The 13,609-nt window shown below is 41.9% G+C and overlaps 1 long non-coding RNA gene across 2 annotated transcripts in view; it reads left to right on the top strand.

Annotated features, from left to right (window-relative positions):
• The first annotated feature begins 4,969 nt into the window (after positions 1-4,969).
• LOC129636824 (uncharacterized) overlaps positions 4,970-13,609 on the top strand; it is a 46,278-nt gene continuing 37,638 nt past the window's right edge. For both annotated transcript variants that reach the window (XR_008707138.1, XR_008707139.1), the window contains exons 1-2: positions 4,970-5,061; positions 11,448-11,537. This is a non-coding gene — a long non-coding RNA (uncharacterized LOC129636824). The remainder of the gene's footprint in view (positions 5,062-11,447; positions 11,538-13,609) is intronic.

Genomic DNA, 13,609 nt, shown 5'->3' with positions numbered 1-13,609 from the left:
CATTTCATGCGACTTAGAGTTGTGTCTGACTTTTTACAACCCTATGGACTGTAGGCCGCCAGGCTCCTCTGTCCATGGGATTCTCCAGGCAAGAATATTGGAGTGGGTTGCCATGCCCCACTCCAGGGGATCTTCCCGACCCAGGGATCAAACCTGCATCTTACATCTCCTGCATTGGCAGATGGTTTCTTTACCAATAGCACCACTTGGGAAGCCCACAATACCCATATACCTAAATAAAGTTATTTCTTGTGTATTGATCTTTATGTTCTGTTAGTTTGCTCAGTTGCTCAGTTGTGCCCAACTCTTTAAGATCCTATGGACTATAGTCTAGGCTTCCCAAGTGGCGCTAGTGGTAAAGAACCCGCCTGACAATGCAGGAGACATAAGAGACATGGGTTGGGTCCTTGGGTCAGGAAGATCCCCTGGAGAAGGACACAGCAACCCATTCCAGGATTCTTGCCTGGAGAATCCCATGGACAGAGGAGCCTGGTGGGCTGTGATCTATAAGATTGCAAAGAGTTGGACATGACTAAAGCAACTTAACACTCACACATGGACTGTAGCCCACCAGGCTCCTCTGTCCATGGGATTTTCCCTATCAAGAATACTGGAGTGGGTTGCCATTTCCTCCTCCAGGGGATCTTCCTGACCCAGAGACCAAAGCTGCATCTCCTGTGTCTCCTGCACTGAAGGTGAATTTTTTACTGCTGAGCCACTGGAAAAGCTCTCTGTTAATTTACTGATTATTAAAAAGAAAACTATATATTTAAGAACCTACTCTATACTAACCCCCTGAGAACTCCACAAGGAGTGGAGAAATTTCTCCTTTATTACAACCAGACTGAGAGTAGGGGTCTGGGAGTGAGATACCTCAGTCCACACCCAGGATGGCATGCACATCTGCTGGGAGAATTCCCCTTGGGGTTTCAGTGTCAGGCTTTGAATGCAGATGCTAGGCACTCCTAGACACTCAACTAGAGCCAGACATCCTGGATTATGAAGTCAAGTGGGCTGTAGGAAGCATCACTATGAACAAAGCTAGTGGAGGTGATGGAATTCCAGCTGAGTTATTTCAAATCCTAAAAAATGATGCTGTTAAAGTGCTGCCCTCAATATGTCAGCAAATTTGGAAAACTCAGCAGTGGCCACAGGACTGGAAAAGGTCAGCTGTCATTCCAATCCCAAAGAAGGGCAATGCCAAAGAATGTTCAAACTACCATACAATTGTGTTCCTTTCACATGCTAGCAAGGTAATGCTCAAAATCCTTCAAGCTAGGCTTCAGCAGTACGTCAACCAAGAACTTCCAGATGGACAAGTTTGGATTTAGAATAGGCAGAGAAACCAGAGATCAAATTGCCAACATACACTGGATCATAGAAAAAGCAAGGGAATTCAAGAAAGACATCTACTTCTGCTTCATTGTGTGAATCACAACAAACCATTAAAAAACTCTTAAAGAGATGGGACTATAGACCACCTTATCTTCCTAAGAAATCTCTATCAGGTCAAGAAGCAACAGTTAGAGCTAGACATGGAACAATGAACTGGTTCAAAATTGGGAAAGGACTTCATCAAGGCTGTATATTTTCACCCTGGTTGTTTAACTTACAGGCAGAGTATATCACATGAAATGCCGAGCTGGATCAAGCTGGAATCAAGATTGCTGGGAGAAATATCAACAACCTCAGATATGCACATGATACCACTCTAATGGCAGAAAGCAAAGAGGAACTAAAGAGTCTTTTGATGAAGGTGAAAGAGGAGAGTGAAAAAGCTGGTTTAAAACTTAACATTCAAAAAACTAAGATCATGGCATCTGGTCCCATCACTTCATGGAAAATAAGGAAAAATGGAAACAGTGACAGACTTTATTTTCTTGGGCTCCAAAATTACTGCAGACAGTGAGTGCAGGCATGGAATTAAAAGATACTTGCTCCTTAGAAGAAAAGCTATGACAAAAGCTAGAAAGCGTATTATAGGCAGAGCCATCACTTTGCCAACAAAGGTCCATATAGTTAAAGCTATGGTCTTTCCAGTAATAATGTACAGATGTGAGAGTTGGACCACAAAGAAGGCTGAGTGCTAAAGAATTGATGCTTTTGAACTGTGATGCTGCAGAAGACTCTTGAGAGTCCCTTGGATAACAAGGAGATCAAACCAGTCAATCATCCTAAAGGAAATCAATTCTGAATATTCATTGGAAGGACTGATGCTGAAGCTGAAGCTCCAGTACTTTGGCCTGATGTTACTCATTGGAAAAACCCTGATGCTAGGAAAGATTGAGGGCAGGAGGAGAAGGAGGCGATAGAGGATGAGATAGTTGAATGGCATCACTGACTCAATGGACATTAGTTTGGGCAAACTCTGGGAGATGGTGAAGCACAGGGAAGCCTGGTGTGCTGCAGTCCATGGGGTCGCAAAGAGTCTGACATGACTTAGTGACTGAACAACAACTGTCTATCTCCAGAGCTCATAACCACTATATGATACTGTCTTCCTTGCTCATTGAAGCTTCACAACCCAGGACCATCCCATTTACCTGAATCTTAGAACCTTCCATTCTGTGGGCAGCCCCAGAGTTGATCACCTATTTGGTCTACCTTAGGCTCCTGGAGTTTATTTTTAGAGATAAAGAAATGAATCAAGATTAGAAAAAAAGAGAATTCCCAGCATCAGGGCAGTCCAGTGGTTAGGACTCCGAGCTTCTGCTGCTGAAGATCCAGGTTCAATCCCTGGTCAGAGAACTAAGATTCTGTGAGCCACATGGAACAGTCAAAAAAAAAAAATTAGGAAAAGAACCCCAAATCCCAGGAAAGAATCTCAAAAGAAAAAGGACTAGATTAAATGCAATTTTACTGTTTCCTTTTCCACTTTGACATTCCCTAATGACCACTAAAGAAGGACTTCACTGCGAAGAAAGGGGAAAGCTGCCATTTTCTTGTGGTCTTCCTTCACACATCCCTGGCTTCTCCTTCTCAGCCTCCTTCTTAGGTTTCTTTTTGTCAGTCTGCCCCATAAATGTAGCTGTTTCGCAGGAATCTGTCATCAACTACATTTTCTTCATACACTAGACTCCAAGAGTTCATCTTCTGCTTGTATGTTGACAAATCCTAAATCTGAAGTCTTCAATTGCACATCTCTCCTAAGTTCCAAACTTCACTTCTAAAAACCTACATAACATCTCCACCAGAATATCGTGTCTCACTGGCATTTGACATTCAGCATGTCCCAAACTGAGCATACTAAACTTCTCTATCTTAGCCTATTTGAGCTGCTATAACAGAATACCATAGATTATGTGGCTTACACAACAAACATTTCTCCCAGTTTTAACATCTGAGAAGTCCAAGATCAAAGCTAGCCTATCTTTGGGGTCTGGTAAGAGGTTACTTCCTGGTGCACTATGGCTGTCTTCTCTGTCTTCTCACCATGTCCTCATATGGTGGAGGGGAATAGGGAGCCCTCTGGAGTCTCTTTTGTAAGGATGCTAATCAAATTCTTGCAGGCTCCACTTTCATGATCTACTCTCTTTCCAAAACCCATGACATTGAGGATTAGGTTTCAACATATGAATTCTGACGGGACACAAACATTTAGTCTACAGCACTCTCCTCCCACTGTAAGCCAATCTCTATACATCACACACCCATCTACTAATAACGATGATATTCTCAAAACAGATATTTTCAACCTACTCTTGCTCTCCAATCTTCGCCTATCTCTGATCCATTAGCTCTGAGCCTGGTAACCTCAGTTCCTTTGTATATATTGTTTCTTCTGTCTGGAATGCCTTTCCATCTGTCTACGTGGTGAAAAATTTTTTAAATATTCTCTAAGACTCAACATAAATAGCCCCCTTCTCAAAGCCATCCCAGGTCTTGGATTGTACTTCATATGGGACATAATTTGGACCCAGGAGACATACAGATTTTATGTCCAATATAAACTGTAAATTCTTTGAAGACCATCTCTGGCCTTATTTCCCTTGGTCCTATTCATGTTTGTAGTTCTCAGAGCACTTAGTTACAGGACCTCATACCCAGAATCCTCAACATATGTTTGCTAAAATAATCGATCAATGAATGCAGTAAAAAGGAATCATTGTGTTTTAAAGCGGTGAGCCATTTCCTCCTACACTCAATTCTTTGTCTTCAAATTTCCCATTACCTACTATCACTTTTCTGAATTGGTCACCACTCAGAAATTTTAATGTTGTAAACAGTCTACCTTGCAAAACATTTTGGAGTATATTTGGTTTATACGGCCTGACGCTATCTGGCCCCTTACAAGGACATCTATTGTAGAGTAAAAACCGAGCGAATGACTAATGTGAATTCCTTCACTTCAAACACACTATGATAAAAAGAAAAGTTTCCATTTATACCAGGTTTTGCAGGGCTGTGGTTCAGTAGGTGATCTGTATGCTTCCTTTTTACTTCCAAACACATGTGTTCCTTTGTTTCTCAGGAAGTAATCATCGTGTAGCCATGGAAATCAACGAGTGCAGAGGAAATGTTGCAGGGGAATAATGAAGCCAACTAACTCAACTCCACAAAAGCTGGTCACATCCTAAAATAATTAAAGTACAGCCATCCAAATGCTCTTAGAGGAAGTGTTAATCGGTGCTTGGTATTTTGACAATAACCTGTACAGTGTGTGAAAGCATTTCAAAAATTCTAAAGCATTTATAAAATGTAATATATTATCAAGATGAATGAACAAATATTAATTGAGTGACTACTATGAACTAGGCCCTTTCACAATATTCCTTCATTTTACCATCTCAACAGCTCTATGGAATAGCTATTTTGGATATTATTTCCATCTGTAGATTAAATAATAATAATAAAATGTAGACTCTAAGAGGTTAAACGACCTGCCCAGAGACTTGTAAGAGTCAGCACTTGAAGAAGCATGCTCTTTCCACCAATCAGAATTTATCTTAGAGATGACCAATCAGAATTCACCATAGAATGAATACTGTTCCAGCCCATGGCCTGAATCCTAAGATGGACTCAGCACGGAACAAATCACTTCCCAACCGATTTTGCACACTTGTGAGTAATATTCAACAGTTTCTTTCTCTTCTTAACGAGGCCTGGAATTCAGGCCTCAGAGGCCTTGGAGGTGGATTGTGATTTGGAGGTTTAAGACCTTTCAATAACAGGAAAGAACAAGACTATAAATTGCTTTCTTTTAAGGCATTTATAAGCCGACCAACATCTCAGAGGGCGGCAGAGGGTGAGATGGTTAGATAGCATCACTGACTCAAAGGATATGAATTTGAGCAACCTCCAGGAGATAGTGAAGGACAGAGAAGCCTGGCATGCTGCAGTCCATGGGGTCACAAAGAGTTAGACATGACTTAGCTGCTGAACAACACCAACCAGCACCTCAGCAGTAACATTCCAACACAATGGATGATTACTGTTGCTTTTCTTATAGTAGATTTTGTAATGTCATAATCTTTTTAAAGATCCAAAGTTTGTGTTATACATAAATTTGTCTTGAAATGATGTTTCAGAGGAAGGCATTGAGAATGCTAACAGTATTTTATTTATTTATTGCTAACAATATTTTAATCTTTATTTAGAATCTTAAAGTAATGGAACTTAGGGAAAACTTATGGACTCAGTCTCATAAGCCATACCTTGTAATTTACGCAAATTATATTATTAATTTAAGCCCTATACTGTATAGTATAAGTCTGTCATATTACTTAGGCTTCCTAGGTGGCTCAGTGGTAAAGAATCCACTTGCCAATGCAGGAGACGCAGAAGACTTGGGTTCAATCCCTGGGTCAGAAGATTCCCTGGAGAAGGAAATGGCAACCCACTCCAGTACTCTTACCTGGAGATTTCTATGGACAGAGGAGCCTGGCGGGCTATCTAGTCCATGAGATTGCAAAGAATCAGACACAACTGTGTGACTTTCACTTTTCATATATATTTCAACACAGAAAAAATTCCCTCAGAAGTGCCAGAGGTACAACTCAATTCCAAAGCTTTAATCATGTCATTACTGATAGTGGTAGGAATGTGTTAGTTAAAACCTGGAGAAATTTTGCTTTATCATAAGCAGTCAATCACTGTCATTTACTGAGGGCCAGTTTTATGCTTAGCACTGTGCTGCTGCTGAGAAGTCGCTTCAGTCGTGTCCGACTCTGTGCGACCCCATAGACTGCAGCCCACCAGGCTCCCCCGTCCCTGGGATTCTCCAGGCAAGAACACTGGAGTGGGTTGCCATTTCCTTCTCCAATGCATGAAAGTGAAAAGTGAAAGGGAAGTCGCTCAGTCGTCTGACTCTTCGCGACCCCATGGACTGCAGCCCACCAGGCTCCTCCGTCCATGGGATTCTTCAGGCAAGAGCACTGTGCTAGGTTCTGTAAAAGAATATGTGGCTGCCACTTATGACAGGATGAATTGGTAGAAATTATGTTGTTTCAAGTCACAGAAAAAGAGCCTTTTTCTGTGGCCTTTGTTCTCTTGTGTAAATGAGTCCAGAGAAGGACTAGGACAGTCCAGGGCTAGTGTGTGCATTTATCTGCATGATGTTGGGAAAGACAGAACAAAAGATATTTGCTCACAGTGCCATTTTGAAGGTAGTTATGATTCCATTAGAATGGAAAGAATGAGAATGGAGAGAGAGGAAGTATCTACATTAGCAACCACCAAAGGCAACCAGGCAGAGGGACAGTAGAGCCCACGCAAAAAGATCAAGGTCTTCAAAATGAAAGAATAGTTGAGTTTGAATCTCTGCTTTGCTACTTACTAGATACAATAGAAGCAGCAGGATCAACTAAAAGCTGGTTTGAACCAGCAAAGTAGTAGGGAGATGGGAGAAGTGGTCAGATTTTGAATCCATCTGAAGGTAGAACACATGGGATTTGCTAATGGATTACAATGTGACATATTAGATAAAAAGGGAGTCAAGGGTGATGCCAGCATTATTTTTATTTAAGCATCTAGGAAAATGGAATTGGCACTTACTGAGAAGGGGAACTGGAGAAGGCAACGGCACCCCACTCCAGTACTGTTGCCTGGAAAATCCCATGGACTGAGGAGCCTGGTGGGCTGCAGTCCATGGAGTCGCGAAGAGTCAGACACGACTGAGCGACTTCCTTTCACTTTTCACTTTCATGCATTGGAGAAGGAAATGGCAACCCACTCCAGTGTTCTTGCCTGGAGAATCCCAGGGACAGGGGAGCCTGGTGGGCTGCCGTCTATGGGGTCACAGAGTCAGACACGACTGAAGTGAGTTAGCAGCAGCAGCAGCAGCAGCAGAGAAGGGAAACAGTCTGGGAGGAGCAGTTTCCTGATGGCAGTAGCAGATCAGATGCTCAGATATTTATTAGACATCCTAGTGGAGATGTTAAGCTGGAAGTTGGGCATATGACCTGGAGCACAGGGAAGTATAGTATAGACTGGGGCTGCTGCTGCTAAGTCGCTTCAGTCGTGTCCGACTCTGTGCGACCCCATAGACGGCAGCCCACCAGGCTCCCCCGTCCCTGGGATTCTCCAGACAAGAACACTGGAGTGGGTTGCCATTTCCTTCTCCAATGCATGAAAGTGAAAAGTGAAAGTGAAGTCGCTCAGTCATGTCCGACTCTTAGCAACCCCATGGACTGCAGCCTAATCAATATATGTGAGTGCTAAATTGCTTCATTCGTGTCTGAGTCTTTGCAACCCTGTGGACTGTAGCCTGCCAGGCTCCTCTGTCCTTGGGATTTCCCAGGCAAGAATACTGGAGTGGGTTGCCATGCCATCCTCCAGGGAATCTTCCCGATCGGGGGATCAAACCTGCATCTCCTGCATTAGCAGGCTGGTTCTTTACTGCTAGCGCCACCTAGATACAGGGAGTATTTAAAGCCCTGAGATTAGATGAGATCATCAAGGCAATAAGTGTAGATGGAAAACAGAAGAGATCCTAGGATAGAATCCCTGGGCACTTCAACACAGAATGATCAACACTGGAGATCAAGAGATCTCCAACATTCAGTGATCTAGGAAACGGAAAGAATCAGCAAAGAGAATGAGAAGCAATGAAGTAAATGGGAAACCAGGAGTGTAGTGTGAAGCCCTATGATGGTGATATTTATTTGAGAAGGGAATGATTATTTAAGATGTTGCTCATAGTTTAATTAAGATGAGCACTGAAAATCAACCACTGCATTTGCTGTGGTTGCCTTGTAAGAGTAGGCAGTCTCGTGCATTCATCAGTTATTAAGGCTAAAAGCCACATGTGTTTGGAATCTCATTAAGACTGTTTGTTACACAAGCAGCAAGGCTGCTCTCGCTCGAGTCCCACTCTTGCCTTGGGTATGGAAGGGAACGATCCGTCAGTACCTCTCCAGCCAGGCTCTTTAAACAAGAGCAACGAAGAACGATGGACTGTGCAAGAAATGAAAGAAAAAAAAAGCCCCAAATCAAACTTCTCAAGAGAATCATTCTTTTCTAGGGGGATGCCAGGACCCACTTTTTCCAGCCAGTATACGACAAATATATTCCCAAGCATCTTCATATCATTGGCTAACTTCACAAAAACATTGTGGAATCAAAAGAGCATTTAAACAAGTGCTGCTGAAATTCTCCTTTCTCTTTCCCTGCCACTCACTGAAAACCAAGGTTTCTCTTAGTATCTAAATTGATGACTCCATAGTTAGGCATCTTCAACTTCCCTTATACAAGTCTCTTGTCAGGAGTTTAGAATTTTTAAACCTTATGTTTACTGAGCAATACAGGCCTGGAAAAGAAGACATCATTAATCAATAGCCTTTTTTTTTTTTCAATTTCTTTTTAAAAAAATCTCCCAGGACCAAATATGGGATCAGGAACAGGAATTCTGGGTAAATGTGAGTTTACTTGATTATAACAAAACCAGCAAGTATTGTGTTTTTCTTTCTTGAAACTTTTTTAAGGTCGTTGGAAAAGTTTAATCACCAAATGCTACTCCTTTTCTCCTTTTAAGTCGAGTCCTACAATACTTACAACACTTGCCACCCTTCACAAATCCCAGATCCTATAAAAGGTTGAACTTAGATTGTAAGGTAAAGATTTGCCATCAGAGAATGGAACTAAAATCAGAATGTCCCACTTCTGTGAGTTTAAGAAAAAGCCTTTAATGGTTCTTTTTAGTGTGGAGTTTGGGGTTGAGGAGTATTTAAAGCACTAAACTGTCTCTCCAGTATTTGAGGGGATTAGGTTTAGAGTTCATTGTGTTGACTGTCTTTTGAAAGATTAGATAGTTTAGTTAGGCTCCTACAGACCATGGAAATGTCTCAGTGTTTATTGACTGTCTGCAGTCATTATCAAAGACTCTAAAGACAATCGACACCTTGTAAACAGAAATCCCATTATTTTTGTGGTCCTGATAAGATTTACTGAGGATTTAATTTTTTTATGATTGACTGGCCAGTTAAAGATATTAATACAGTACAGGGAACTATGATAAATGAGTATGAATTCAGTCAACAGATTTGCCCTTTTATTTTGTTTGGAAACTACAATCTCCTCTTACTTGTATATTGTAGAAATAGTTTTCTGTATAGTGCTATGTTTAAAACTACTTAGGTATATTTGAATATGTTTTATGTATTTCTACTAATCCTTCAGTGATCTACAAGTGGATTTATGGTTTTAGAAAGATGACCCAAATCTTCCAGTATGTAGAAGAATTCCATGGATAGTGTATTAATTTAGTTTGGCTTATGTGTTGGAAGGTTTTGACCTGCATTTTTAAATGCTTTAATCAGAGACTTCTCTGGTGTTCCAGTGGTTAAAATCTGCCTTGCAATTAGGGGACATGGGTTTGATTTAAGATCTCACATGCAAGGGGGCAACTAAATCAGTCTGCCCCGACTAGACAGAAGCCCGAGTGCCCCAGTGAAGATCCTGCATGCCACAACTAAGACCCAAGGCAGAGAAAAAAATTTTAATAAATAAATATTAAAAAAAAAATAAAGTGTTTTTTTATTTTATTAAAAAATAAAATGTGAGAAGTCAGGCAATATACATGTTGCATTTGACCACGGGTAAAAATCCATGGGATCAGCATTATTTTGATCTCTGATGGGCGAGGGGAGAACTCCTGTTCAAGCTTCCCTCCCCGCCCTCCAGTAAGATGTGTGCAAGATGGGAAAGGGTAAGAGAAGTAGGGTCTTCCTGGGGACCCATATGCAAGACTTCAAGAAAAGATGACTTCTACAACATTCGGCATTTAATGAAAGCAAGAAGGAGGCCAGTTGCAGGAAGTGTTGGAAGAAGGGTAAAGTTCAAGAAGAAAGCAGAAAGACAACTGTGATTCGACAGTTTTGCCTGGGAGCAGTGGAAAGTGTTCCCCGCCCCCCACCACCTTTGATTACTTCAGAATGAAACATAAATTACTTAACGCAGGACACAAAACCCTGACGATGAAACCCCAACACACCTTCACAGCCACAGCCCCAGCCTTTGATTCCAGCCGTCATGTTCCAGCCTTTGCTTTCACTGCACCCTGCTTCCTCACCTCTTCACCCTGAACACCCAAATGTCAGCTCTCCTGCCCTGCCTTTGCAGACTCCTGCAGACACCTCTCTCACTTGTTCCACTATATTCATGGATTTTTCTTTATTCCTTTGTGTGTCCAGCTTCCCCACATCTGTAAGCTGCGTGGGCAGGACTCATTCTTTCTTTACAACCCCAGAGTCCAGCATATATAGTATATGCTTAATACATGTGTAAGGAAGGAAGAAGGGAGACCTCTATCTATGCCTTTGCTTACACACCCGCCCCATTCTCTCTTCCAGTAGGAAGCTCATCCATCAGTCAAAAACCAACTGCTTTTTGAAGAGCCCCCTAACCAATGATCTCTCACTTCTTTAAACTCCCATAGCACCTCTGTGAGAATTACACAGTTGACACTCTACAAACTTGTGTCCTCAGCTTAGTTGTGTTTTTATATATATATGCCATTTCCCCAAGCATAATCAAAGAGCTCTTTGCAAGTCTTTAACTGCCTTGCATTATCCACAGCGCCTAGCAGTACCCTGCTTAGGGTCGCTTCCTACTTCGTGTTTGTTGAATAAGGAGGAGAGGGGAAAGGTCTGAAAAGTAGCCCAGGAGGGTGATTTTGAGAGGCACAGTGAAGGAGAAGCATACACGGGACAGCCCATGCCAAGACAGACGTCAAGCATAAGGAGCAGCAGGCAGACTGCCCCCCAATCCTCAAGGACCTCAAAAAGGAGACAAAGAAAGTCTACCAAGTGTTTAAGAAGGAGTGGGGGAGGGTAGGTATGCACTTAAGCCATGGCACTACAAATAGGAACAAATGTTCACTATTGATTGCTGGAGACAAACCAGGCAAGGAGAATGTTAGAACAACGAGAACTCACTGAGCACCAATTATGTGCTAAGTGTGTAACATGCATTTTTTTAAAACTTTTTTTTTTTTTTGGCCATCCTTCTAGGTTTGTGGGAACTTAGCTCCCTGACCAGAAATTGAACTCAGGCCACGCCACCACAGTGAAATCGCCAAGTCCTAAAAACTGGACGGTCAGGTAATTCCCTAAAACATCTTTATTGAGATAAAGTTCGCATAGCATATAACCCACCAATTTAAAGTGTATGATTTAATGGTTTTTAGTGTATCCATTGGAGAAGACAATGGCACCCCACTCCAGTACTCTTGCCTGGAAAATCCCATGGATGGAGGAGCCTGGTAGGCTTCAGACCATGGGGTCGCGAAGAGGCGGACACGACTGAGCAACTTCACTTTCACTTTTCTCTTTCATGCATTGGAGAAGGAAATGGCAACCCACTCCAGTGTTCTTGCCTGGAGAATCCCAGGGACAGGGGAGCCTGGTGGGCTGCCGTCTATGGGGTCGCACAGAGTCGGACACAACTGAAGCGACTTAGCAGCAGCAGTGTATCCACAGAGTTGTGCAACCAACAGCAAAATCAATTTTAGAAAATACACATCACCCCCAAAAGAAACACGGTTCCTATTAGTGGTCACTCCCCATTTCTCTTATACTGTCACCCCTTACTCCCATCCCAAATCCAGCCCTTGGCGACTGCTAATCTACATGCTCTTTCTATAGATTTGTCTGTTCTGGACATTTCGTGTATATGGATCATACTACATGTGGTGTTCTATGACTGACTTGTTTCACTTAGCCTGATGTTTTCAAGGTTCATCCCTGTTGCAGAGGATATGAGAACTTCATTGTTTTTATTGCCAAATAGTATTCCACTGGGTGGGTTTATGACATTTTATTTACCCATTCATTAGTTGATGGGTAGTTCAGTTGGTTCTCGACATACTTTCTTTCATTTATTCTTCCCAATACTCCTGGGAGGTAGGTATTAATGTCCTCATTTCACAGAGGAGTAAACTGTGGCTCAGAAAGGTCAAATACTCTGCCCCTTCATGTAATAATGGCACTGAGATTGAACTGAATCTGCCTGAGTCCAAAGCATCTATGCTTAATCACCACCTAGGGCAAACATTGTCAACAGAGGCAATTAACCATGCCAAATTCCAAAGACTCATAGAGATCACTGATGTTCCCCACCTTTCAAGCTCTCTCTCTCTCTCTCTATATATATATATATATATATGTAGGTATGTACATATGTATCTAGCTATAAATTTTCAATGTGTTAATTGGGTGAAACAGCAGAAAGAATATGAGTTCTAGAGCTAGAAAACCTTGATTTTTGAATCCCACATACTAGATTTGGGACAGATTGTTTAAATTCTCTGAGCCTCAGTTTCCTCACCTCTAAAAATGCAGTTAATTTCTACTTTCTAGGGTAGTTGTGAAGATTAGATGAGCTGACAAATATAAAGTGCCTGACATGTAGTAGATAATCAAAATATGGTAGCTATTATTATCATTACTGTTTGCAGTGGTACCAAGAGCAAGTAAAATACACACCACACCATACTTACACACACACACACACACACACACAGACTTCCTTCATAGAGAGGAATCTGAGGAGACTGGGATATTTAGTAGTGAGAAATCCAGGCAGGAGTCTCCAGTGGTAGGCACACAAAGATAAGGGGTAAGAGCTCAGGTGAGAGGTCAGGGCTACAGATTTGGGGGTTATCAGCATGACGGTGAGGGTTGAAGCTGTGACAATTATTCAGGTAGAACTAGGCAGAAAATAAAAAAATGAGTCTAGTGTCTGAGCCTTGAGATGCCCACAATTATCTCCAGGAAAAGGAATAAGTAGTAGTATAGGGTATAGAAATAAGTGTTTGGAGGGGTTGTGGTTATACCAGAATTGCATTTAATTTTGAGAGCCAAAGGAGAAAATACATTTGAGGAAGGGATTCTTATAGAGGGAAGAAAGTTGAGAAGGTTACACTGTAGAAAGATTTGCAGTAATGAGATTAGGCAGTCAGGAAATCAGTGGTGACCTTCAGTGCTGAGCATCTGTCCATCTATCCATTCCTTCGTTGAGCATTCATTGACCACTCACAGTGCACCAGGCATGTTCTACACCCTTAAGAAACACATGGATACAACACAATCCCTTGCTGCACTGAGTGTGACACAAAACAGAAGGAAAGTTCAATGTTCTGTGACCCCTTTTGTCTATGAGTTGGGCCCAGCAG

This window comes from Bubalus kerabau, chromosome 22 (genome assembly GCF_029407905.1).
Source record: "Bubalus kerabau isolate K-KA32 ecotype Philippines breed swamp buffalo chromosome 22, PCC_UOA_SB_1v2, whole genome shotgun sequence".
NCBI lineage: Eukaryota > Metazoa > Chordata > Mammalia > Artiodactyla > Bovidae > Bubalus > Bubalus kerabau.
The sequence above is the reverse complement of the archived record's forward strand: the minus strand, read 5'-3'. Positions and strand labels throughout refer to the sequence as shown.